The sequence below is a fragment of the Mesoplodon bidens genome, assembly GCF_964165515.1.
Source record: "Mesoplodon bidens genome assembly, chromosome: 2".
NCBI lineage: Eukaryota > Metazoa > Chordata > Mammalia > Artiodactyla > Ziphiidae > Mesoplodon > Mesoplodon bidens.
In genome coordinates, this window is record NC_138177.1 from 166,401,533 (window position 1) to 166,401,872 (window position 340).

The window sequence follows — 340 nt, forward strand, 5'->3', positions numbered from 1 at the left end:
TTTTATAGGGTTTTTAGTTGTAACATAAACTGTTTTATAATATGCTCCCAGGTATCCTCATCTCTGTGCACCTTGATATTTGGGGGTGGGAGTGAGGATTTGTTCACCTGCTTTCTTACTTGCCTGCACTCAGGTGGGCTTCTTCCCTCCCAGCTCCAGTTCTGGGGCCCAGGTAAGGCCTCCGTCTGCCACCAGAGGGAACAGTGGGAGGCAGGCTAACCGCTGAGTGTGGTCTTGTACGCAGTCACCCCAAATGATGTGTTCTCAGGTCCTGCTCTGAGCCAGATTCGGCACTGGGCTGTGGGGACACAAATACGAACCAAGCCCCTGGGTCCCCACC